General features: G+C 39.5%; 1 protein-coding gene across 2 annotated transcripts in view; it reads left to right on the forward strand.

Annotated features, from left to right (window-relative positions):
- SNCA (synuclein alpha) overlaps positions 1–26,290 on the forward strand; it is a 62,845-nt gene that overhangs the window by 15,305 nt on the left and 21,250 nt on the right. The gene's annotated exons all lie outside the window — the stretch shown is intronic.

Here is a 26,290-nt window from a genome sequence, read left to right on the forward strand (position 1 = left end):
TTCCAAAATGTGTGGAGTGGTTTTTTTAAGAGACAAAAATAATTCAGAAGAGATAAATGCCTCCTTCTGTGCTGTTTTTTGTATGAATCTTTGAGACTTAGACAAAAATAGGATTAGGAAGATTATTTAATACTTACACAAAAATGTGGCTGTCATGGAATTGAGCATGAAGTTCTATTGTGTATCTTATTTGCAGTTAGTGTCCAGAAGAGCTGTAAAAATGAATCCTTAAAAACTGGAGTTTTTTTATCCATGTTGAAGTGCAGTCCTGTCTGTCTGACAAATCTTATTGGTGCTTTACTATGGGGAGCAGAAAGGGCTGTTAGATTGTGGTAGGCATCCATTTCACTCTGGTGGATTGTCTGGAAACATCTCACAAGCAGTTTTATTCTCTTTCAAATCAATATTCCTGAGGGATTTTTTTAGCCCTCTTTTTTTTTCAGCTATAAGTAACATGGTGCTTTTGATGGGGTCATGGATCTCTGTAAAAGCTGTGTGGGAAGATTTGCAAAATGGAGAATCTAATGACCTGCCAGGGGATACATGAATATAGCATGGTCACAGTAGTATCTGCTCTTAATTTCTGCTAAAGCTCTTGTGTAGTTTTATGCTGAGAATATTCTTTTCTGTTCACAGCTCTTGAAACTCAGTGTAATAAGGATCATCACTGCTGTAATGCACAATTGCCCCCTTTAGTATTGACCATAACTAATGCCTTTTTATCTCTCTCTATAGGGAGAGATCCCTGTAATTATCAAGTATAAAGCAAATGTCTGCTGACTTTCATTTCAATCTCTTCTCTGTATTGTAAAGCTTAAACATAAGTCGTGATGGCTGTAACAGAATAAAATCACATCTGTGAAATGAAAGAACATCCATAATATACATGCATATTATTTCTGTTAATAGCAAATTATTCTGAACTGGTGTTTTGTTCTGTAGATATGTAAAATCATTCATTTAAGGCTTGATACTGATATTTTTAGACTGAGATTCTCAGTCATCTATGCAGTATGGCCATGTAGCTGGTGGGTATCTGTGACTCCTCCTGGACTGCCTTGCACCTCTGTCTTTTACTGGTTCTGAAAGGAATTGAGTGGCCATTTAGAAAATGGTAATACCAACCCTGAGTAACATGTAGTTACTTTAAAACCTGGTGGGTTTGCATTCCTTTGCAGCTTGGAAGTACATGGGATAGCTTTTTCTTGGATTTTCCAGGTAGACTGACAGTTTGGTAGGGCACGAGTGGGCATCCAGAGTAGCAGTGGGACCTCGGAGGAATCAGGGTGAGTCTTTCTGAGATAACAGAAGGTGCCAACCAGGCATTCAGAGTATCAATGTAACTTTTTTTAATTTACCCCTCCCTGTAAGGTTATGTGTGTTAGGTCTGCTTGCCTGTGGGAAAGCCTGCAGTCTTGTGTGGTGACTGGCATTTTTCTTGTCCTGTGATGGAAGTTTGGTTTTGACTTTCAACTAATTAAAAACACTATTTTTTTTTAAACCTGTGGATACAACGATACTTATGCAGAGGAAATATGTAGAAAATTCCTTCTTAAGAAAAGAATTTTCTTAAAACTCTTTCTTAAGAAGTTTCTCCAAGCTGGCCTAGCGCAGCCTTAAAAGCCGATGTGCTTTGGAGCATGAAGCAGAAGCTGAAGCAGCCAAGTGAGGCCAGGCTGGAGGCTGCTGTGACACCCCCTGACACCCACCTGCCCTGCAGCTGGTGTGAGCAGGCAGTGTGGAGTGACAGCTGAGACAGTGACAGACAGGGATGGCTGGAGAGTGCCCGTCTCAGGCTGCCTCGGGGATTTCTGCTTTGGCAGAAGCTCGCTGCTCATCACAGCCAGGGTAGTGGTGGTTTGTAGGCTGAAATTAATTATGAAAGGCCTAATGTACTGCAAGCAGTATTTTACTGAATCATAAAACATTTATGTGTGCCTAGGTATGTTTCATTTCTGTGTTCTGTGTGTCTTGTGAGTTTTTAAAAAAGTAAAAACTACTAGTAGTTGCATTTAATGCAGAGATGAACATGCATGTTCTGTTTGCAAGTCAGCCTGAATGTATGGATACAAATGGGTGGGGGGTGTAACAACAACTGAGTGTATAATGTATAATATTTTGAAAACAAAATATGGATTACAAAGTTTGTTTTCAGATAGGTAATTAGCCAGTTGAAGTTCTTAACCTCACTGAATCCATGTCATTTGGTTCCCTGGCATCTCAAGAATAAACAGTTGCCAACTTCTATGATTTCCATGCTGAGTAATTTTATTTTTACTGTTCTGGCACTGTAATTCCCAGTCAAGCTGAAATGTCAAGGTTCTTTGAGTACCCTGTGGTGCTATAGTCATATGGATTTCATGTGCTCTAAGTTCTGCTAAAGTAAACAGAAGAACAGGTCTTGTCCCTAAGATTTTTGGGTTCTATATAGATCATGCTTGGTATCTCTATGTGCTAAATCCTTTTTTTTTAATAGTAGCTCTTGATTTAACACATTTGCAATAAATAGCTCTGAAAACACAAAGTTACAGTAGCAGGTAACAAGTAGGTAGGCAGTATGCTTCCTGAGGAGGTAATACAACTCATTGGTTTAATTATGAAGCTTTCAGTGAAAAAACCTGTGTCAAGACTGACAATTTAGGCATTAGGTGTTTTCTTCTATAGAAAATGGGCATTAAGCATGAGCCCTTGCTAATTGCATTTAATGTGAAAATTAAGAGTAAAAGAAATGCAAGTTAGCTCTATCTCCCCTTTCCACCCCCTGCCTTTCCTGGCACTCCTTAGAATTCAAGCAGTGTCATAGCATAAACATTCAGTGCCGTGGAATGCAGAGGTCTAGAGTATTTCTTGCCTTACTATTTTTCCTTTCTAGAGCAGCTAATCTTGTGCACCACCAAAAATTTCCACAGACACGATCCTTTGTTCAGTGCCAGGGTGAATGAATCTACTTTGGGGAATCACTATAATCAAATATAAAAATTTATAGAAACATTTTTGATCCTTCTTACAGGGAAGCTCCATGAGACATGGTGCATTGCTGAGACATGATGAAACACCTTTTAATTTTGATGAGAGCAACTCAGTTTTGACTAAGACCCCAAACATCACAGTGTACTCCAGTTATCTGTTACTTGTTCATTTGGGAAACCTTACTAGTAGAAGGAATGCAAACCCTGTGAATGTCTCTGAAAATTTGCCTTTCAATGGCAGAAGGAAGGATACTTTTCTGCTTTATTAAGCATCAATTTCTTGAATGTAAGCAATACCACTTATTTCAAAGATATCTGATTTGTTTTGTTGCAAACTGAGATTCCTGTGTGTTCCCAAAGAAGTTTTGATTGCCATCTGTAGTTTAAAAATACCAAAAAAGCTGAATATAAAATCCTGAGATTTTGTGCTTTACGCTTCGATTTTAAAAATGGAGATGTGTTTAGAAACCCTTCCGTAGCAGTCTTAGGCAGAATTACCTTAGGGATGACTTTTGACTTCTACTTAAGTTATCTTGGATGTCAGTTTCCAAAGTCTGAATACCAGCATTAAATTCCCCAACACTGTTTTACCTGCATATGATAAAAATGTCTAGCTTGGTAATTGAAAAGCTTCAACAGGCATTTTCTTGTTTTGTCTTTTTTATCTTTTTGAGATCTATTTGGCATATTTTCTTTGCTACAGTGCTATAATACTGACATGCCACATGGAAAATTCCTGAAACTCGTAAAATTAATTTTAATGTACTTTTTTGTTGTAAATAGAATTCTAGAATTAGGTATAATCATTGCAGAATTTGGGTGTAGGTGAAACAGTGTGTTTTGATAGAATATGAAGATGTCTTGGTTCTCTGACCACCTTAATGTTCAGTATACTGTGGAGGATGCTTGGCTTATTGAAGGATCACCATTCCCCATCTTTCCAGTCTATAGGTTAGTCAAGTAATTTTGAAAAGCTTGGCTAAAAACACAAAGGAATAGCTGTGGAGAAAAGACATCCAATTTCCTTTTTCAGAAAGGGAAATTAGAGTTTTTTCACCTCTGCCTTCCATTTTTTGTTGTTTGCTAGATGTGTCCCAAAAGGCAAACAGGCCCCAATTAAAAGCAGGATGGTAAGTGCAAGTTGCATGAGACTGAAACTGTTGTTCTGTAGTTGGAGCAAGCAGATCTCCCAGAGCATTCAGTATGAGCAAAACATCAAGCCTTGATTTAAGCGAGGAAACTGCAGTAGGGTTTTGATGTGCCAGATACAGAAATGGCCTCCACCAATTAACTTCTGGAGTTAAATATTTTCTGTAGAAAAAAATTTCCAGAAAAATATTTTCTGTAGAGCAAGCAGGCTTTAGAGGGGTACAGCATCTAATTGCCCTCCTCAACTACTCCTTACCCTGTGTGGATCTAGTAAAGGTTGCAGTAGAGAATGGATAAGTTTGATTGAATATATTAAATAATCTAGTTTCCTAGCAGGCCTTGTAGGTCTGACCCTTTATGCCTGAGGCAAGCAGTGCCACTTTGTCTTGTGCAGTGTAGAGAGATGGACTTTCTGGGCATTCAGGGCGGGCCTCACCTTTGTTCTGGTGTGACACTCCTGCCTGGTGTGTGGGAGCATTTACAGCAACAGTTTGGAAGCATAAAATGTTTTGGGTTGGAAGGGGCTTTTAAGATCATCTAGTTCCAAACTTCAGGCCACAAGCAGGGACACCTTCCCCTATTGAGGTGGCTCCATGCTCCATCAACCTGGCCCTGCAAGCTTGCATAGTGTGGTTTCTGGTGGGATAACTAGCACACAATCAGTCTTCTCAAGGAAACCAAAGTGGTTTAGAAGATTTCTAGAAGACCTGCTCAGGTAGTCACAGCTGAACTTGATCTCTAATTTCTATTTGAATCATCATGTGCAGAGCATATAGTCTGGGATAGGATTTCCTCTTCCCTTATAGTTTTATTTTTGATCTATGCGTAATGTATGAGTGGCTGCTGCAAAACAAAGAAAATCCTTAGCAACTGTTAGCAGTGTTTGTTTGCTTTTTTAATGTCTCTAGATTGATTGAGAGTGGAAGAATGGGGGATAAATTTCCCATTAGGGGATCCACACTGCTCAGGAGCTGATTCACAGAGGACCCTCTTAAGAGAAAGCCTTTGTTAGCTGTTTCTTTAAGTTCTTGAAGGAAGTGGAACTGTCAGTGAGCCAGCATAACTCTTTGGTTGTAGCATAGCTGGACTGATTTATTTTGGTAGAGCTTTTCTTACTGCTCTCAGAATTAATGATGGAGTGTTGTACTAAAATATCTATAAGAAATTCATTGTATAAAGCTAATGCATATTCTAGAAACAGCAAACTCTGATTTGTTATGAATCATAAGGCACCCTTAGGCAGGTGATATTAAAGTTTCAAACCTGCTTTATGTACACAGTCCAATCTCCTCCTCATGGCAGCACATGTATTTTTTTGATGGCAAAGCTCATGACTCATCTAGGTTGTACAGAGGCATGAATGGCAGTAGACCTGTGAAATTGTGTTGCAATCCAGTATGAATTGTGAGTGTTGAAATGCAAGTGGCTTTGATTTAGTGATTGGAATTTATTTTGGAAGCACATTACAGTTGCAGTTGAGGCCACTCAATGCAGTTTCATTAATGCAGTTCTGTTTTCTCTTGGTGTTTCCACATGGGCAAGCCTCCATATGTGGCTTAGTATATGTTGATACTGCCTAATGGCACAGTAAAGAGCAATGTGGAGTGTGTGAAGCAGACTCCAATGTTTACAGGAAATTTTATTTGATGAAATATGGGCTAATGATGCCCACAGAAAATATGCTGATTAAAAGGAAGGGTACAGAAGTCACAAAGCCAGCAAGGAGATAAAATTATTTTCTTCTGCCTTTCTTTAGCTTTATAAGATTTTTCTTACCTGTCACTTCCTTCTTGGCAGGTATGTGCACATTCTGGTAGAACTTCTGGATGTGAGCAGATTAATTTTATGTCACTTTTAACACCTCTGTTTGAATTATTTAAAATTAGGCTGGGCAATATAGAAATAAATGTGCACAGAAAATAACAATACTTGGGGTGGAAAAAGCAGAAAGTGGAAGATGGGTGACTGTAGATAGAAGTGTTAGAGTTTTTGTGTTTGTTGAAGTGCTGGTAGAACTTTGAATATCAACTTATGCTTGACCTCCCTGGTTGGCAGATAAAATAGTCTTCTTACTGCGGGGCATGTTGCCAGTGTTTTTTCTCAGAAGGCAAAGTAGTATTTGAAGGAAAGCCATGTTCTCTCTGTCAAAGCATTTCCATATCTGTGACCTAAGCAGAACTTGAAGAAAGAAAACTCATAAGGTGTTATCAAAATATCCTGGAGGTCATTGCTCTTCATTAATTCAGGAGCAAATGTCAGTGTAATATAAAGGTCTTGGAGTTTTCCTGGTTTCCTAATGGCTTCCATGCTGTGAGAACATTTTAGTGCAGGCTGATATTCAGGGTCTACCTGCTGCCTGGACTGCTTCTGACCATAATTCCTAATTATCTGTGAGAGATTTAGTTAAGGAGCTTTTGGGTGGCATCATATTGTACTTTGTTTTCTAGCAATTGCTTAACCTCAGGTTTATCTTTGGCTGTGGAGAAATTAACTGCCCCCATCTTATTCTGAATATACCTGTCTCCCTTGGTTTTCAGGAAGATTTGTTTGTCAGCTGATAGAAGGGTAAACATTCTCCACTAGGAGTTGTTCATGTCTAATGAGAAACTATTTGTAAAGTCTTCAAATAGAGCACAAATTTTAATTTCTTGTTCTTCAACTTATGAGAGAGAAGCAAAAGACATTCCCCATCCTTTACCAGGAGTCTGCCTTTTGCATTTATTGTAAGGACTTGCTTGTCTGCAGTCTGCTCTGTTTCCTTCCTCTTCTTTACTCTGGTCTCCCTTCCACCTCCCATAGCCTTCATCTCCTGTTTCCAGGTAACTTACTTAAGGCCATTACATTGTGGAATTCTCTCAGGGTGACTATGGAACCAGTTCCATTTTGTAATGTCCCAGTTTTTCCTATTATCCATCTGTGGAATTTCATGCAGTACTCAAAGAATTTTTTTTCCTGTTCTAAATAGTTGCCAATCCTATGCTAAATACTCAGGAAGGTGCTACTTGGTGAGAGGAATACTTCTGAGTTCATTTGGGGATGATATGTGTTCATGCCAGTTCTTCCTGTTCTTGCCCACTTTGTGTGAAAGATTCAGCAGTTTCAGATGGGACATAGTTTCATGTAGCTCATGATAGCTGGGCAAATTGTAAAGTGGCAATTTAGGGTAAGGGTTTTACAAGCTTAAAGCTGTCTGCTTAGCATCTTCTGCCATGTTTCAGTGCTTCTTTGCTCTGCTGGCCAAGGAGGAGTGGGTAAGCCTTGGAAGGTAAGAAGCTTAAATGTGATTCATTCTGCGCCTATCTGGGAGTCATTGTCTCCAGAGGATTTGTGATGGTAGCTGGTTCCTGATGTTGTAAAAGCCAAGGAACTGCAGCAGGCAGGTTTTTTTAGCTAGCAGTGGAAGTTTATGGTGCTGAAATGACATTTTGGCAAAGCACTGCAATGTGTGTTTATGTCTGCCAGTCTGTTCAGCAGAGCACTGCAGCAGGATGTTTAATAGGCATGAGTAGCAAATTGGGGTCTTGGGTTGATGTGATGATGAGGGTTGTATAAACTTCAAGAACTGAAATGTGGAGTAAATACTTCTCTGTGGAGAGATGAATCTGTATTTTCAGAATGTCAATCCAGTGTCATCTCCCTCCTGAAGAAATCCTGTAGGTTAAGAGGGAGAGGGAGGATGAAAGTAAGGTGGGATGCTTTATTGGGACTACCTAATTACTGGCAGTGCTGTTACTGTTAAAGAAGAAAGGAAGCTTATATCATCAGAGTACTGGCGATAATTAGCAAATATTAGTGTAATATGATATATACCATTTTTGTGACTATTTTAACCACTGAGAGAACTTCTTAAATAATCTGTGGAGTAATTAACAAAAGCTTGGACAGAGCTTGCAGATGTCTGGGACTTTTTTTGAAGCTCTAGGACACAATGAAAGAGATGATCCATCTTTCCTACAGTAAACTGTCATTAAACTCTGGCTATTAGCTGCTTTCAACTGTGTTAATTTATTTGCTAGAGGGGGTTAAGTGGCCTGGATAAGGATGATGTGTAATAATTTTTCATTTTTTAAGTACTTGTCTCAGAGTATTTCAAAAGCTTCCATGATATATCTGGACACTGGAATTTGTTACTGGACAAAGCTACATTGAATGTCTCAGAAATGTATCTGAACTTTTAGACTGGAAACATTTTTTTTGCCAGTGGCTTATCTAATGCAAAATATTCCCTATGAGGAAGCTGGAGGTGTAAGCTGCTGAAGTTGTCCTTCAAAAAACCATGCTTTTTGCAAGACTGAAGCAGGCAGAAAGCCTGATTCTGAAGTGTATTGGACATATTGATTGCCCTCTAAACTTTTGGTGTTAGCTTTCAGAGCTATTTCCTTTTGCTTTATTAGCACATGCCCTGGAGGTTTGCCAGACTTGGGTCAGAAAAGTCAAAATCAAGCTCAAAATGAGGAGATGCAGCCAGTGTAGAACTACTTTTACCCTGCTTGGTGGGTTAGCTATGAACAGAAAGAGGAGCTGTCTGTAATTGCCTTTCCTTCAGAAGCACATAAAGCAAGATTTGTGCCTCTGAAGCAGCCTAATTCCTCTGTCCCACCTCCCACTCCCTCCTGTGTAGAAGGGGCATCACCTAGAGCAGCTGATACCCTACCAGTATTATGTCAGCCATGCATATCTCTTCTCAGGGGCTGTGGGATGAAGCAAAGGCTCTGGGCTTCTTTGGCTGACTTCTGCTGTACCTTTTAATTGTGTAATGTAGGTCTTTCTTCCTGTGCTCCTATATGTAAGGACGATATGTGGATTTTTTTTTTTTTCCTTACTAATTCCCTGTGATGGTTTTAAGGCCCAAAGGGTTCACTGTGGTCTAAACGAACATGAATTGCCTTGGAGTGGTGTGAAAAATTCAGTTAAGGTGTCAGGTTATGTGTCAGTCACAAGAAATCTCTACTTATCCATAGAGACAGTATTTCTAACAGGGAATGTCCATTCAAGATGAAGAAGGCAAGAAGCAGTGGTTCAAACAAGTGATCTCGTCTGAAGAAAATTGTTTTTACAGCTTGGAATGCAAAATGTGCTGGGGAAGGAAATGACAAGGGCAATTGAGCTGGGTTACAGTGCACTTTTAAGATTTGCAGGTTCTCTTGATTTTTGTGTGAGCCTTCAGGAAGAGGCTGGAAGCTGTAAAACCTGTTGGCATCTCTGGTGTTGGGAGCTCACTGTGAGCTTCTGATTGCTTCTAATTTGAAGTGTTTTTAATTACTAAGCTAATAATCTGTAATAAGTTAATACTTTAAAGGTATTGAAATGTGTGGTTTAATTACAAGCGTGTATGCAGTTGCTGGCCAGTTTGGTAGAATTTATATCCATAATGCAGTTTAAAGATGGTAATGTGTGCATGAAACACTTATACTTTGCCTAATGAATATACTTATGTCAATTAGAAATAATATTACTCTGGTGGCATCAAACACTTCAGTTCATTACATAACAACCAGCATATCTTAGCCCTGTAAGGACTGCACTCAGAGATGCTTGTTTAACCCCTGTCTGACTTAGCTAATAGTTCATATGGTTGATCTGAACAAATGATTCTGTTCAAATTCCTAATAGCATCAGTTTTAATGGCTGGGTCATTTTTAATTTTGTGCATGCACCACAGGATCTTAAAAGTCCCTCAAGATAGAACTGATTGAGTTCAGACATACTGTATGCAAATTGTTTTGTAGAGAAAGGTCAGAGATCAAATAGAGCTGGAGGCTGAATTAATTTCCCTCTCTGGAGAAAATGATTCTAACAGGTCAGGAGTCAAGTCACTGGCTTGGCACAGATCTTCAGATGGAAGAAAGATTTCCTCCCCTCTCCTCATCCCTACAATGGTCCTGAAGTTGTTTCTGAAGTGTGTTTGTTGTATTTGATGATGCTGGACCAATGCATTTAGCAGCTGCACTGTCTTCCTTGTCCACAGCACGGAGACAGGCTTTATGAGTGTATATTTGCATAGCAAAAGTTTAAAAGGGGAAGGCAGGTGGGATTAGAGATGGCTGTTGTGATAGAATGCAGTGCAGGGTTGTCAGACCCACAGGTGGACGATGGAAGCTTTTATTGGAGCCTTATGTCAGTTGTTGCCTTTTGTTAGTGTGGAATTTATAAAATAGCTTCTTGAAATGAGGGTACATTTTTTTAAGCACCATCCTTCTCAATAAATTCCTTGTGTTTACTTTAAAAAAAAAAAAAAAAAACCCCAAGTAATAGTTATTCCAGGATCTTTGAAGGAGGGCATGTGTTCCCATACAGCTGACCTGGTGTCTGAGCCAGAGTGGTGAGCTTGCTTTTTCACAGTCACCAGCATAATGTTTCCTCTGGGGCCTATTTATGGAAGGGGTGGTGTACTCATCATTCACAGGGAAGGTAACAGATTTAGCAGTGCCTCTTTCCACCTCCTACACACCATCTATGAGATGGAGTTTTTAAGTCTTAGCTGTCTCTGTAGATTTTTCCCTGAGCTACATTTCGGATGTACGCTTTATAATGCGGCTGGTTGGACTGCTGTACGTGCCAGCTGTTGTCCAAACTGCGAAACAGGGGAGGCTGGGAGAAGTAATGAAACCACTTTGGAAAGCAAAGCTTACACCTTGCTTTGAAATCTATTTGTAAACATCTTGATGACAGTTAAGATGAGTAGTAGTAGATTTGTTTTTTCTTCTTTTTCTCTGTTCCTTAGATCAGCTCTATGCTTCTAGACTGTGAGTGGTACATGATGGGAAGGGAAGCCTTTGCAGGCCTCCTGAAGAAGAATCAGAGTTGGGAATTCATCCTAGTATGCAGGCTACTTGAAGAGAATGTGGAGACCTCTTGGTTGTATTCAAAATAAAATGGATGACCATAGCTGGTCAAGGTGTCAGGTTATTGTGTTCCACAAAGACTTAAGGACATTGAGTTGCTTCAAGTTTTCTCTGTTTATCTTGGATTTTAAAGTTGGCTTAAGAAAACAGTAACTGATTTGATGGGGACAGATGGCAAACCCAACCTTTCTCTGTATCCCCTAGTTAGCAAAAGTCTATTTGTGGAATCAAAGCCAGTGGTGGGGATGAGTTGGGTTCAGGAAGAATGGAAAGACTGGGTAGGGTCTCATGATTAGGGAATGAATGGGAGGAGAATAGTGACCATATATGAGAGAAGGTAGTTCTTGATTGCCCTTGTATCCAAGCACCATGAGGCAACCTCTGATCCTGTTTCATGAGGATATGGGACACTGGCACAGAACTCATTCTCCAGAATCTTTCTGCCTCTGGGAACACAGAAGGGCTCAAACTGTGATATGGGATGTGCAATGGATTCCACCTTTGTCTTTTACCCAGACTTTGCTAGCAAAATAGTGGCTGGGAAGTTGAGCTACCCTGGAACTTCAATATTTCAGCCTGATGTTTGTCTTTTTGGTGAACATTGAATAAACCTGAATCTCTTGGGAAGAATAAGTTGTGTTTTAGATTTTTTTTGATAAATGCTCTAAATCTGTCCTAATGTGGGTCCCTTTGATAATTGCAAAAAAACTTAATGTAGCTGAGCTTTGTAAGGGCTGACTGCTTTTGAATATCTAGCCTAGCATCTGAAATTGGAGTAGTTTGGGGAAGCAGGGTGTTTGAGTGGTTGTTTTACAGGGACATAGGTTCAGCAAAGATTTTAAATTATCTGAAAGGGTCTGTATAAGGTCCATATCATGTCCTTCCCTTCAGTGCCTGAGCTGTGTGCAAACAATCACATCCACCCAAGTGTACATAGATTGAATGCTGATATCTCACTAGCTCACCTAATTAATACCCCTTGCCCCAAGGAGAAAGAAACTTATCAGATTCTGAGGATCTTGAATTTGGATGGGTTTGCATGTGTGAAAGAAGGAAAAAGGGAATTCTCCAAGATAATTAAGTTTAAGAAAAATCTACAGCTATGTGCTTTGTGTTTATTGATTATCCACATTAAAAATAAAACCAGAATACTTTCTAAACTTTCCAGTGAGTTAAAATCTGTCCAATGAGTTCTATAATCTGTTAAAATCTGGGCCTTAGGTCCATCTGTCCTACAAGAACTCTTGTGACCTGTAGAGGAGCCCTATCCTTTTGGTTTCTGTTGGGTGCACAGTGTTTGACCAGCTGTTTAATCAGTCCAGTACAACATCATATTGCTCTACCACAGAATCATGGAATTACTTGGGTTGGAAGGGACCTTAAAGATTGTCTTCTTCCAACCCCCCAACCATTATCTTCCCTGTTCTTTTGCCCTGATCTCTGCAGCATTGTTACTATGGAGGTAACAATGACTGCTGTGTATTGATAGACACCAGGGTAGCAAGGGGAGTGACTCTCCATCATTGACAGTGATACTGGCACTTAAGGAAAGTGCTAACTGTTTCAACAAAGCATAAAGAATTTACTCAGAATGTTTGTTTTGTGCACTTCTTGCCCTGATCTCCCAGGTAGACTGGTAGGAGATTAGAACTGGATGGGTGCTTTCCTGCTTTTCTTACAAATCATGAAGGTGCAAGTCAAGGTAGGCTTTTTATTGGCCTAATGCTCAGCTTCATTTTTGTAAATCTATCAAAGGCTACTTTGCTTGTCCATGGGTGAACAGGTACAAGACTTATACACGGTGTCTATGCAGGCAAAATTGAGTATATAGCTTGGATAGATATATCTTTAGTAAAATATGGCAATCATACAGCAGAAATAAGAGCTCAAGTTGACTTTTAGTGTTTTCTTTACATTTAGTTGAGTGTATCTGGCATTCAAAGAGAGAAGCAAACCTGTCATAGCATTTACCAAACATTTTTCAAAGGAAGAAAACTTGAAATGATTGTATTTTTTTGTTTTGACATGAACTGTCGACTACCTGCAAAAAAAAAAGCATTTCCATGTAGCTGTTAAAATCATGACTGTGTTTCAAGCTACTCTATGTTGCATATTCATGAAGAGCTTTTGTGTTGCAGTATCTCACCTGATATATCCCTTAGTGTAAGACCATCACATGATTGTGACAGCTGTTCTGCATTGGATTTTTTGTGATTTTTTAAAATCTTTTCTGGAGGAGAGGCAGGAATTTGCCTGGCTCATCCCCAGACATGTGGCTTGTCTTTCAGAACACCCAGCTAGCTGTTGATCGCCCTTTATTAGAACACACTGTGCTTTCACAAAATATCATTCTGCATGTGGCCATCATTTGAGACTGATTTGAGAAGTGGGGGCAAAGAAGTGCAGAAATACCATTTCTCTTTGCCTAAGAGGAGCTATCTTCATTGCAGTGAGGCATTGCATGAAGTTCTACCCTCATTTGCTTTGGATGAGTAGCTAACAGAAGCTTGGGAGGCCTGCTAGTAGGACCCAAGCTATGCAAGTGTCTTGGTTTGAGCAGACAGGTGTCTGCTAAGGAAGGCAGGAGCCTTCCCTGAACTGGAAAATGTAACCCTCCTCCTTCTGAACTGTTATAATTTTGAAATTAAGGGGAGCTCTCAGGCAAAGATAGGGGAGCAGGAATAACAGTTCTTTATTAGGGAAGAAAATAAAAATAAAATAAACAATGCAGTAATACAAAACACTTACAGAGTAAGAATACAGCCTGATACCCTGTGGGTCAGCGTGTTGGCAGCAGTCCAATTGGAATGGTGGCTGCAATCCTGACGTGACAGATGTGGTTCTGTTGAAGCAGTGATCCTGTAGAAGGGTGGAGGCTTTTTCTGAAGATCCAGTGGTGTAGATGGGGCTGGTCTTCCTCTGGGAATCCAGTGGAAAATGCTGTCCTGGTGTCCTAACATCTCAGATTGTATCCAGTTAGTAATGCTTGGCTCCTCCCTCTGGGCAGAGCATCTCACAATGGGATGATGCAGTGACACTCAATGGCCCATTAACAGCAGATGTCTCCCTGGAGGAGGATGGGTTGTGGAAGAGATAAAGAAAACTGCCCAATTAACAGGAGATAACTGCCCCACTTCTAACAGATGGGGATAGAATACACACATTACCTTGCAATCTAGGACAGCAGGGAGTGGGGGGATGGACTCAGGAGCTCCTGTTTTGGCTGATGACTTGCTCTGTCCCTCTCAAGAAGCACAGATTGCTTCAGTTCCAAAATCAAACGACAGGAGTGCGACACTTGCGTATGCTATGGACTGGCATTGGAAATACTTGGGATGTGCTTGAGAATCAATCACTGTAAAAACATGCTTATGCTTGAGTGCATGGTTCTTGTGATTGTCTTTGTTCAGGAGTGCTAAACAGGCTCAAGTGCTTTAGTATGTTAATATTAAAACTAAAAGTGCATCAAGGGTAAGACTTTGCTGTTCTTCAGCCACCCAACAGTGCTTTGGTGAGTGGGTAAGCAGAACTGCAGCCACTGGGGCTGCTCAAGAATGCAGGAAGGTTTGACAGGTGGTTGCAGGAAAAACAAGCAGAAGTGAATGGGCATATTGATAACATAAAATAATCTGAAGTACATGTACAGAACAGGTGAGGTAGAACTCTAGCATATGTTGACAATGCTAGTATGTAATTTTGTAGTTGTTCTGGTTAACAATAGACTCTTTCAATCAGATGTCAAAGTGTACTAGCTAAAAGGAGTTCTTAGTTTCGTTAAGTCAAGTCAGCTCCTGGGATGTTGCCATATCTGGGCTTTTTTGAACTCCATATTTGAACTGTTGTGACTTGTTTCTGCTTGTGTTTTACTACTCCAGTGCATGCTGCAGTGTTCATTTTTTTGTTAATAATCTCCACCATTGGCTGGTAAAGTTATATATACAAGAAAAAAATATAGTAACTATCCTTGGCAAAACAAAAAACCAAAACCTTGAGAGTTTTGCTCCCAGGCATTATTTAGTAATGATTAAATAATTCTCTAGGGGGTGGAAATAAATGGGATGTGTAGTTTTTCTGGCTTTAAATGTGACATGAAAATGTTTTGTTTTTCATTGTTGCTTGTGTTGTTCTTCCATAGCATCTGGAGTGTCGTCTTCTCTACTGTGGGAGTCAGAGTTAGTCATCTGGGCAGGTGCTCCTCCAGAGGCATCAAGCAGTGGGTGGATAATATCCAGATAGTACAGAGCAGCAAATAACATCACAGTCTTACCATGCGAAATGGTTTTGGGGTCTGTTAAACTCATCCCTTGTTCCCATTTGATCTGTCTGGCTGCATGAAGAAGGGCTATTATGGGCCTGTCAGCCATCAGTTCTGTCTTGTACTCTTGATCAACCTGGTGTGCCTTCTAGATTGTCAAGGTTGGAAAGCAGCTAGAATTGACTAAGAACAAGAGGGTAGGGCTGGTACAGTGACAGCTGGTGGCAGTTAAGTTTTCTTACTTCCTTTGACAGTAAGTTTTTATTTCGCTCCTTGTTCAGCCACCTCAGTGTGGACTGTCACTCTTTGACAGCAAGTAAAGATGAACTTGTCAGTCAAACCTACTCAACAGAAAACTTGTTCCATTTACTTGAGGTTTGATTTCTATTTTGCCTTCTATTCAAAATTGTTCTGATCTTGGAGTACTTCTTTATGCCATATAAATAGTTTTGTTTTTCAAGACTGTGTAGACTGAACATCTGAGAAAATTTGGTGCATGGCCATATTTTTTTACTGAATACTTTATTCTGTTTCTTGGTCATCAGTAGTAACAAAATCAGGATATTAGTAAAAGGTACAAATGCCAGGCAGCAGGATATTCTTGTCAGGGAGACTGCTTCTTGAGATGTGAATATATGAAATAAAGATCAGTCAAGCATTGCACAGAAGTGCTTTGCAATTAAAAAAAAAAATAACACAGATGTTAGCTATGCTGTTGGACAGATCATCCAGACTGTCATCTGTTTGTTTTCCTGAACTACTGTTGTATCTATATGCATTTAGTCTACTGTGATGGCATATACTGCCTTGTAACTCCTTTTTCTTTCTGAAAGATCACTGTATTAATTGAGGTAAGTAGTAATAATTTAGAACTGTCTTTTTTTTTTTTGCTTTCCTTTCCACCTTTCCCAAGCCAAGCAGTTTGGTTCTTCATTGCCTTAGACTCTGAAATACAGTAAAAAGTTATTAGAGTCGTCTTCATGCAGCCAGAGAAGCAGATAATTTCTGTGAAGTGATGGGAGTTTTTGATTTGATATGAGATAGCAATCACAAGGCTGGTGGCCTTTGACTTTTCAGTTGCTTTATGAAGTCAGAATGGTAGAGTAGCCTATCTTCTAGTCCTTGTCCATGTCCATCACTGGAAAAAAAAGGTGTTTAGGTGGAAGTGGAACAGAGGGAATTTTGTGGTTCCTGTGGAGTTTGGATTATTTTTTTGGATTTTTTTTTGGATTTTCTTTTTTTCAGTCTGATTACTGGTAATCAAGGATGGAGGTGTGTTTACAACAGGGGGCATTTCAGAGGAGTAGACGTGCAGCTCTTAAAATACCTGTGAGGTGTGTCAAACTTGGCATCAAAGTAATTACGCTTTTAATTTCAGGGAAAGAATTTTGCCTTGCTTTTTTTGCCATGCTTTCTAGCACATGTAGTAATGCTTTGCTCCTTGTGATTTAAGTCTCATCTTAGTAGTTGGGCTGTGTTTGAAGTGCTTCCTACCAGAACACACATGCAGTAGCATGAGATGTGATAGCAGTACCATTCTGTGCATGTTTTTGTCTCAACAATCTCTTCCTTCTGTGTCACATTATTTAGACAGGATTGGCTCAAGTGCCACACAATAATGTCTATTTCTGCTGGAGAAAAGAGATGGGAAACTGAATTAAGTGTTCAGTGCCAGTTAGTATTTATGGATACAGTTAAAAAGTATGTATTCAGACCACCTGAGCAGGCATCAGTCCAGACATAGGTGCTGCAGAAATAACTGTATTTGCATGGCCCTACTCCATTTTGGAAGGTGGTGTGCCCATGGGTCCTAGTCAGTCTCTCAGCATCAACTACATGACCTTAGAGTCCAATCCTTGTGCAGAGTAAATCACTTCACCTCTTGCATGGTGAGGGAAGGATGCCTTGTGCCTTAGTGGATCACGTTGAAAAGGAGCACAGATGGAACAATGTTGGCCTGAAGTTGCTGTGATACTTTTCTTTCTGTACTTGAAAGCTAGACCAGGCCCACAAAACCCATGTTTCTGAGTCACAGGGGCTGTTCCCTAAGCAGCCACGGTGCTTTCCTCACACACAGTCTGAACTGCAAGTAGAACACAGTGTTTTTTAGTCATCTCTGGGTGAAGACTTCTGTGGCGGTTGTCTGAAGTCACACTGTATCCAACAGAGTGTAGTTTGGATGGATGGAGTGCAATACACCTCTCGAGGGTTTGCAACTGTGCGCACTCTGTTGCATTGGGATTTACTTGTATTTTATCCAAGAAAAAAAAATGTGACAGGAGTGTAGCTCACTAGAACAGGATCCTGAGACATCCAAACTGACAAAAATCATTAGTCCTTACACTCTGAAAAGCATGGGGATTATTTCAAAGAACTTAAAAGCAAATGTCACTTTTCATCTTCAGAACAGATGCTTCTACTCTGTTGGAAATGCAAGGCAGGAAGCTTGGATTTCTCTTGCTGTTTGAGAAGTAGAAGGATATGAGCTACATTAATTAGTCCTGTTAGTAGTGTTGATGTCAGAGGTATCGACCTGAATTGGTCAAATGTCTGCCAAACATGGACATGTAAGCACAGGTTCACCATCACAGTATTGGTTTAGGCCCCTACAGATATATTTAAATGATTTATTGGAACACCTTCTGGGGCTTCATCTGCAACTGTTTACTGGCTAATACACACCAGCACTCCTGAAGCATTTTAGAAACTGTGCTTTCTACAGTTTCTGAACACTGAAAGAAATTTTAACACCATCTGTCTAATCAGGCACAGCTCAACCCGGATGAATTGCTTGTCCTCTTAAATTTAAACTAATTAAATTTTTAGCTGGGTGATGACTGTCTTCATTTTTCTCAAGATAAACTTTCTTAGAGTAGCAGGAGAACAAGGTTTGGTAGCATCTCTTTGAAGAACATTTTTATTTAAAAGCTTCTAATACAAGGCAAGGGGGAGTTGCACAGAGCAGCATGAAATTCAAATGTGACACTGGGTTGAGTTGTTCAGCCCAGGAGCTGCATCTTTTGGTATCACTGCTTCAGTGTTCAGCATTGGGCCAGATTTGTAATGCAGATTTTTGTTCATTGTGCTTCTTGAAATTACAGCCATTGCTGGCATGTTTGAAGTTTCTTATGGTGTTATTTTGCTGAATTTTGGAAGGTAAAAAATGGGCATTAGATGTCTTAGTTCTTTTTAAGTTTATAGATGCATCGGATAGAAGAACCTAAGAAGAATTACAAACATTGGTGTGCATGTGAATCTCAAAGATGCAGGGCGTGGTCTCACTCTTCCCTTGCCAGGAGGAATTTTCAATTAAGGGGTTTCCTAACCAGAGGGGTCAGAACCATTGTTTGGAAAGTGCTGTTTCCCTGTGGTACCTTGTCAAGCAGTTAGTTGAATCCATGTAACCCTCTGCAGCCAGTGTCCCGCTTCAAGATTTTTATTGTGGCACTGGTGTCTGTATTTGGTGTCCTTTAGTTTTCATCTGTGAGGACAGCTGATCCATCATTCCTTATCTCTGTGCTGTTTAGCAGGCAAAGGTCAAGTTGATGATGAAAGAAATACCAAATCTGAGCTCTCTGATATGCCCTTGATCCTGATACCTTTTGACGTTAACTGAGTTTCTATTTGCACTTCTTGAAAAATATGTGCCTTGCAATAAAATGGGAGAGGGGAAATCCTACCTTTTTAGGTGACTTGCTTATCCAGTAGATCTGTGCTGTTCTTGTCTTAGACGAAATGATTATGGGAAACTGGGAGGAAACAAAAAAGATCATGTTCCAGTCTTGGTCGCCATCTTTTTCCTGTAGTGTTTTCTAATACTTATTTCAAAGCTTTGTTATGCAGAGATTTTAGCTGTTGTGTCCATAAATGATGTGTGAACAGATTTCAATTTCCATTAATTTGCCCATTATTCAAAATTATTTGGCTGTTTCAGCCTATCAGTTGCTATGTCTGCTGTTTGCAGTTTGTTATTTGAAGTGTACATTTGGTCACTGATTGCACTGAATGTTCTTGCTCTTGGACAGAGTCTTCCAAGCTCACAAAGCCTTTTTTGAAGGAACTGTACAAATACATAACCGTGTCTATTTGCAGTGGTTTCTCATATGTATGATAATAGAATGTAAATAAAAGGAATGATGAATGCTGTTGAAATGGTTACAAGAATTGTGTTTGCATGAGTGTTCTGAAATTTTTCATAATGGCTTAGTGTGACTGCAGCTTCTCATGGGTACTTTTAAAATAGGCATTGTAAAGACAGTGCTTTCAAGTTGTGGGTATTATGAGCTTTACCTGGATGCTGGTTTTGTAGCAAGACTCAATGAGATGTTTAATTTTGCTGAACTTAAAGCTCTTGTTCTTAGTTTTCTGACCTAACACAGCTGGAAGTGGAGATGTGGCATCTCTGACTTGTCTTCTGGGTACTTTTGGGGTTTTACACATGAATGTAATAGTTAGACTTGGCTCACGTTTTCAAGATGTCCTGCCACAAATAGTTGTGGGGTTTTTTTTAAGTGAGACTTTGAATTATGAACCAATTATTTCTGGATAAATTCTGGGAGTTTAATGTTTGAGATTCAGTTTTTAGACTTTTGTGTCCCTGTTCTCCTGCGAGTAATCAGAATTTCTTCCACTTCATTACCACTTCTAAATCTGTGACTAGTATGCTGTCTTTTCTATCACAGATCTTTTAGGAAGATATTTTTAAAAAATCCTTTTAGTAGCTGATGAGACACCTTCCTTCAAACTGAAACATTGGCATTTATTCTTGTTCTTTCTTTACAGCTTAAATTCAAAAGGCCTTGGTTTTTTTTTCAAGTCAATTTGAATTAATTTTTAAATTAAGATTTTTGAGGTATAACAGCAGCTGCCTGGGTAAAATCTAACTAGATTAATTTAACTGTGCACCCTTAATTGAGTAATCTTATGATTCTGTGCAAAAGAAGCAATCTTCTCGGGCAAGATTTGCTCTGGTGTTTTATTGCCTGTGTTAGTTTCCATCCAGGAGCAGGATTTTCAGCTGTGTGCAGTTGCTGGCCATGGCAGTCAGTGCAAGAGTTACTGATTTTCTCTGTGAGAGCAACTTCAGTGACTCTGGTGTAGTTCTCAAATCCCCACCCAGACTGTTGCCTTCTCCTTCATGAAGTTCCAGTGGTTGTCACTTGACTTTGATCAGTGTTCACTTTGGCCCACCTAAACATCTGGTCATGCATCTGATAGAGTATTTGGTCAGAGGATAACCAGACTTTTAAGAACCGTTAAGGTATTTGACTTCTAGGGGCTTGGGATTTTTTTACTTTGGTTGTGTAGGCTTGTACTGGTTATTTTACTCCTGCCAAAGCAACTAGAGAAAAGGTTTCCTTCAAATGTGATGCTATTACTCTAAGGCTGTGAAAGAGAAGCAACGTTTGCATGAGAAAGTGCAATAACACACACATTTTAGCTTTTTAATGATGCAGGTCTCTCCCATCAGCCTCTGCTTTCTGTGCAACGGGGGCCTATTATTGGCAGTGGATAAGCAATTCAGTGAAGATTCATTTGCAGATAACTCTGCAATTTCAACTATTTCCCTGAAAAAAGAACTTAAATTGCTGATTATCCTGTAAAAAGCACCAACTAATTACTTTGTTTCCCTCTCAGCAGCAATATAACAGATGATATCATTTTAGCAGTAAAGATTAGGTCACTGTCCAAGGCAATTGAGTGACCCATAATTAAGATTCTAACTTCAAGGTGTCTAATCTGAGATTACTTATCCTGAAACAGGTATTCCTGAAGTGCTCAACAGTGTTACTAATTCTGAACCACTCTTAAATTAACACAGCTTTGGCCAAAATGTCCAACAACCGAAATTCCTGCAGTTGGTGATTAAAACCCCACACTCCACCCAAACGCGTGCCATAAATAAGTGACATACTCCTACCGTGACAAAATTAATTGAGGAGAAAAAAGACTCATGGTGAAACTCGTAAATGTCATCTTTGTTAGCATGGGACATGTAGGAGCCTTTTCTAAAAAGGAGGATTCAGTGCTCTGTGAATAGACGAGTACAGTGTGTTAAGGCTGGGGAATAACATAGTAAATCTCAGTCTTGCATTATGCAATGTGATGTTGGGAATGCTGTTTCTCACTGCTTCATTTGTAAGACATACTGTTCTGTCAGCTACAATGCAGCACTGAAATTAGTGCTCCTTCAGGGAAAAGGAATTTAAATAAGTTTATTGGTTGCATTTGTTTGGGCCTCTGAGAAAGATGGGGTTTTGTTGTGTTCAAAACAAATGTGGTACAGAGTTGTCGGGGACTCTGGGGACTCCAAATGCATAACAGTGCAAGTACAAATGAGGGCAAGTCAGACAGAAACCTTATTTATTGTGGCCCTAGTGAGAGAGCACTGAGATGGCATCTTCCCCTCTCTGATGTTGGCCAAGCTCACAAGGGGGGAGTTGGAAACCATCATGGTTTTTAGTCAAAAGGAATGTTCTTTTAGCTAAAAAACTTAGCCTTCAGTTCTGAAAACTAATGGTTTTTCCACCACAGAGTGATGACAGAAACCAAGGAACATGTAAAATTGAGATATTTGTAAAGGCTGTAGCTGTAGCCACTAGGGCAAAAGGAATGATTGTGGTTTTGGAATTTGAGGAGATGAGCTTTTTACTATGTTAGCTTAATAATTTCCCTTACAATTGCTTAGAGTTCAGCATCTTTTATGCTTCAATTAAATTATTCCCTGTTAAAATACCATTTGGTACATAGTTCTGCAAGTTTTATTAGTGTTCTTGGTCATTTTTTGGAATGACCTGAGGAAGTCTAAAGGAGTCTGAATCAAAAATATCAAGACAAACTGAGATTGAGAATGGGAGTAGCAAGGGAATTAAAAATGGCTGCAACATGTGTCAAAAATCTTTTCTATGAACATCCTAGTGATGAGTTACAACTCCTGCTGGAAACTGGTGAGGAAATCAGTGCACCATTAAAACCTGGGACTGCATGTTCAGCCAGCATAACCCTACTGTGAACAATTTGAGCTCAGCATCAGCTGCCGGGTGAAGCCTGGCCCTAGAGCTTTTCATTTGTGGTGTGGCCACCAACTATCCCAAGGAGGAATATGCAACTTACAGGTGGTGTGCTTAGCTACACCTTGAGGACCCAACTCCAGATCCTGCAGGAACAGAAAAAAGTCATTTCATCGGGAGACACTGATGTTGCATGCTCTCCCACCTTAATTTTTCATTTTCTACTAAGGACAATGAACAGAAGTGCTAGGGATTACAGAAGGAATGACAGGTAGTGTAGTTCCTGCAAGCATTTAGTGGGCTGTTTTTTTCTGGTTAAAAGCATGGGAGCTGAATAAATATCAGAGTTCATAAATTACACTAAGTAGTGAGGGGATGTGGCCGAAACAGAGATACACAACTTGTGGCTAAGGTAATGATGGCAGCTGCATAACTGGGTAAACAGTCTGTGTTTTTCCAAAGAACATTATGTGAAAATTAAAAAAAATTAGTTCAAGCAAAAAAAAATAAAGGCAGCAGCAGCATATAAAGTGATCAGCAAAGATCTGGTGGGGTATTGCCGAGAATGTGGTTGAAAAACAATTTAAGGCTTCTTTTTTCTTTAGGAACAATAGGAGTTTTGGCCAAAAAAAAAATTTAAAAAGGGGAATATTCATCCTTAACTGTATTATTTGGGTGGTACACAAAGTTTCATGTAGCTCCCACTGAAAACATGTTGAAATGAGGAAAACTTCGTTCTGTGCATAGGATTTATGTCCCTTGTCCCTGCTAAGGACTAGGAGGGAGCTGTGTGTGTGAAGCACAAGCCAGGAGGATTTTCTTCAGAGACTATAATGTGTTTAAAGGACCAGGGCAATTTTTATATGGTGGAACTGGGGAAGATAGAATATGTGAAGGCTTTGTCACAGCATCTCTAGATGAGCTGGAGTGTAGTTATGAAGTGGGTGAATTTTGGACATGTGATCATTAACAGTTAAGTGTTCTGCCCTGGCAAACAAGCAGAGACACAGGCAATAATGCAGGATAACTTGCTTTATGGCAGCAAAGCACGTACTCAAGTGAAGCTGCACAAAAATGTGGGAGATGACATTTGCAGCTGGTGACCCCATAGCAAACTCTGTGCATCCTCACAGATGTCAAGAGAAAATCAGAAATTAATATATTCTGTTGTACTGCAAAAAACCGAGTAATTTCCCTGAATTGTTGTTCTGGGAAAAATGGGGACAGTGATACTCAGTTAAGGATTAGTGCAGGAAGCAGGGAAGAAAATTAAAGGTTGGATGGGTGAAGTGAAGCTTTTTCCAGCTTCTTTCAGTACCAGTTGTAAATGAAATGGCTGATACTGAGCCCAAGCTGCCTCTGTAACAAAAAAGATCACTGAAACGACTTCTGTGAAAGTAAGATAACTTAAGGGCACGTTGCTAGGCAAAATTAATTTTTAACTCCAGAGCTTAAAATGCCTTGGATGTACTTTAAGCTACTTTGAAATTTAGATCCATGGATGGAGGCTGCAGGAGAAGTAGGAGGAGCAGTTCTGGTCTGTCATAAACTGGCTGCTGCTTTTGCATTTAATCACTGACAATCTAATAAGTCTGTTTTACCTACCTGCAGAGCTGGTAAGATATTTCTGCCTTATCTGTGTTAAATGTGAGCTTGGTGTGCCATTGTGAGCAAGGGAGAGACTTCTGCAGAAGCGAGCATCAGCACAGTGTTTAGCAATGCATTCAGAAAGCTGAAATTAATCAATGTGGTTGACAGAGGTGCATAGACTTCTTTGATCTCACTTTAACTCCATGATAGATCTTGAGCACCACTCCTCAAAAATCATTCCCATGCAAGACAGGTGAGGCCTGGATATTTTGTGCTGAGTGATTTATTGGCCAGAAGGTGATGAAGTGAAGATGGAGCCCCCCAAGAACTGGAACTCATAGGTAGCATAATGGTAAGGTTAGAAAAAAATTTAAAATTGAAGCATTACATGGAAGTGTTGGGAGGAGGGGTTGAAAGTAAGGTGTCTGAAGCTGTCTTACCAGCTTTGGGGTTTTGCTTTTATTTATTTCTTTAATTTCTTTATGGGTTTTGAGTACTTGAGACATCTCTTTCCTAACTTCATTCACATATTTCCCATCAGAATCCCTAGAGAAAGAATGATCAAACCAAGGACTAATAGTTTCATCAAACTTACTGTGAGACTTTTCCTTTCGTTATACCATGGTTGTTGGATGAGTAATGATACCTTTTGCTATTGCATTCCTTTTTTCATATTGATTTAACCCAGTAAGATCTTAAGAGAATAATTATTTCCTTTGCTATTAAAGCATTTTGTTTACATGTTTCTTTTCTTTGATTTTATGCCAAATTAAAGATGCCAAATAGCATTGTTTTCTACATTTAAGTACATAAGTGTTTTAAAGAAGGAAAAAGGTATAAATTTGTAAACTTGTGGATGTCAGGATAAATTTCTTCTAAAAAAATATTATTCTGCAATTGATAGAAGCAGCTACTTTTTGCAGTCAGGAAAAGCTACTACAAAGAGATAGGTCCATGCTTTTCTGCCTGTGGCAGGGTCTCATTCTTGCTTTTCTCCCCGTTCTTCTGTAGCTATTTGCTGGTGATCTGTGAACTTTGCGTACATGGTTACTGCTAAACTATTTCCTCTGCTTCTCCTCACTGTCTACCACATATCCTCTCCCTCCTAGGACCAAGACTGTGCTTTCTTCATGGTTCACCACAGGGTAAATGAAGGATTTGGGATGTGGAGAAAGATGCTGCCACTGCTTTTTTTTCAGCTACTGTATGCTTCCTGAAATTGTGATACTTTCAGTGTCACTGCTGTTTCCTGCCTGCTTTCACCTGCACTAACATTTAAGTTTAGAATTCTGGTAATGCTAGAGCAGTTCATATGATGGAGGTAACTTGTGTTAAGGCTAACAGCATCATATTTTGCTGTTTATTATCACTTCTAGGCATCCAAAACTGTTAAGCCTATGCCACGAATGACAGCTCAATCCAAAACTGACTAAGTTTTTGGCAGTTATGGCACTGACTTTGGATCTGAGCCTTTTGCTTAATATCAAGTATGTTAGCTTTATATGGTTTTGATCAGGTAAAATACAGACTTGAAATGTGACAATATGACATGGTTTTTTTTCTTGTTGGAAAGCTGTTGCTGTTTGGAAGCTGACTAATTAGTTCAAAGATGCCTTCTAGACATGTTTTGGTGACTGCTGTTAATGGCATTTGTTGAATGCTGCCCAGGTGGTCATTTAATTTGATTTTCAGTAAATTAAAAAGATGGATTCTTGCATGTGTGGATGTCTGTCTGCTTCCCCCTAGCAGCTGTGCTGGCAGTAATTGCCAGAGATCAACCAAGATCAACCAGTCAATCTTGTGATCTCTCCTCTCTTCTCATTCTTAAAACTAATGTCTAAAAACTGAGCATAATTTAAATCATGGGTTTAGATGATCTACACTGACAGATACTCAATTAAAAATCCAGCCTGGTTTTCTGGAAGGACTAACTGAACAGGATATTCTTTGAGAAATTGGTTTCTAAAATGTATCTTGTTTTCAATATTCAACCAACCTCTGATAATTCATCCAAAATAATTCCCTACAGGCAATTTACAATTTCTTGTCTCTACTGGCAGAGTTACTTGCAGTGGGTGAACTATAATGATATACATGTCCAGTGCTTAGGCAGTTTTGCTTTACTGTGCAGTTAAATTATATTGCTAAATGTAATATACCCTGTAAGAGTTCAGATTTTCTATTTCCATGATATTTTACATATTTTGCCTGTGTTTTCTTAATCTAGTGTAATGTAGTAAGGAACTCCTGGGTTTGGTGGTGTAGGTTTTGTTTGACTTCTCAAATTTTATTTTTTTTTAATTTTAGTGCTGCTATTCTACTGATTTCTGTATTTCCTACTGTGAAGAAACATGTCTTGGTCCACATGCCTCTTCGGAAACCTCTGTGCACAAAAAAACAGTGTATTAGAAATGACAACCAAAAAAAAAGTTGTAACTTGGAAAATAGACTGAGCCTTGCTGCTTGTGCAGC

This window comes from Melospiza georgiana, chromosome 5 (assembly GCF_028018845.1).
Source record: "Melospiza georgiana isolate bMelGeo1 chromosome 5, bMelGeo1.pri, whole genome shotgun sequence".
Taxonomy (NCBI): Eukaryota; Metazoa; Chordata; class Aves; order Passeriformes; family Passerellidae; genus Melospiza; species Melospiza georgiana.